This window comes from Stegodyphus dumicola, chromosome 6 (genome assembly GCF_044657685.1).
Source record: "Stegodyphus dumicola isolate Sdum_Otavi_A_Nest chromosome 6, ASM4465768v1".
NCBI lineage: Eukaryota > Metazoa > Arthropoda > Arachnida > Araneae > Eresidae > Stegodyphus > Stegodyphus dumicola.
In genome coordinates, this window is record NC_140773.1 from 90,563,688 (window position 1) to 90,565,384 (window position 1,697).

The window sequence follows — 1,697 nt, forward strand, 5'->3', positions numbered from 1 at the left end:
AGCTTTCCTTGCAAACGAAAAAGTATTTTTATTTCTCAGGTTAACAGAATCAAAACAACCACGTGTCTCATTTGTATTATACTCATATAAAAGGCAAAAGACATAGAGTTTTCATCTATAATAAATTTTCTGAATTTTGCTGCATTCATTGGTAAATATTTCTTCCACATGTTTCTGAGGCTGCAAACACGTATGTAAAACCTAGCTTTAGGTCGACTTCCCTCCCATCTGATGAAATCAGTCCGAAAGATGAAGCAAACAAGTAACTGAAAGATTTCAAAATCAACAACGGAAAATAATTCAGTTATTAGCATACTACATAAAACATGTGACTATCTGAGGATTAAAAGTATTGTAGATCCAACTCATCAGTTAGAAGACATGAATTTTACCAAAGAAATTAATACATGCACTATATAAACACAAAAAAAAAATTATAACTCGTTTTTGTAAAAACGTAAAATATTTCTATTTTCATTTTTGTGTTAAAACGCTAATAGGGAAAAGAGACATTTCGGTGAGACTTCTTATTCTACTAATTAATTGACTAATCGATTAAGTATTGCGCTTCCAAGTCTCAGTTGATAAATCGGAACGAAATTTGTCTTGGCTCTCTAATTAATCGGCCAAGTATGGAGCCTCAAAACGCTTTTTCGTTGATAAGTTCTGTTATGAAGCTCCAAACAAGGGAGATTAATTTTTGCAGAATTACCATCTTCTTTTTTAATTACTTCATTTAGATAAATGTCTTAGTATCTTATTTTGTTTTTATGTACTTCATGTATTATTTTTTTTTTTTTTTGGTAAAATTCATGTCTTTTAACTGATGAGTTGGATCTACAATACTTTCAAACTTCAATAAAACTTAACAGCACTTTGCGCTAATTTAATATTTTTAGTACTAAAAATCAGAGAACTGCGAAAACTCGGCTTCGTGCAACCCTCGGCAACAGCGGCTATCTAGGAAATGCATTTCCTTGTTGTTCGCTTTAGAAAATTTTCCACAAAATTCTGTATTCTTGCAGAAATTTTACCGCAGTTTCTTCCATTGTTAGCAAATTCCACAAGCTCATATTTTAAAACTAAGTTTAAAACAAAAAAATATGACGCTTTGTTTATAAAAACCGTTTTAACTTGGTATACAATGAAAAAGAACGCATACGAAAATGGTTGACTGAAATGATTGTTAGCAGCATGGTTGCAGGAAAAATTGTTATGCACTTGGTTGCCAGAGTTTGGCACATTCTGAAAATTTGACGACTTCTACTAAAGTGTTTGCGTTAATACTTAAATACCAATACACTTCTTTATACAGTGACATTATAATGTTTTCTTTATAATTTCGAATACACTTCTTTATAATCACTAGAGATTATGATAATATTTTTTCTTATGTATATAAAATAGAAAACGTAAATCGAAATTACCTGTCAAAACTCATCTTCAGATATAATATGCCAACACGTAATATAGAATGAGAATTTCAGAAACTGCATTGTAAAAGAATAATTTAGTATACCTTTTTTAAGCACTGCAGAAAAAAAAGGTATAAACATAATTCGCTTTATTAACAACAGTAGCGATTTTTGATCTTTTAACAGACCATTTTATATCAGGTATGTTGCAAATAGTCTTTAAGTTTTTATGAATTAATTGAAGTACTTCAGAGATTTCAGAAATCAAACATGCAAGTATAC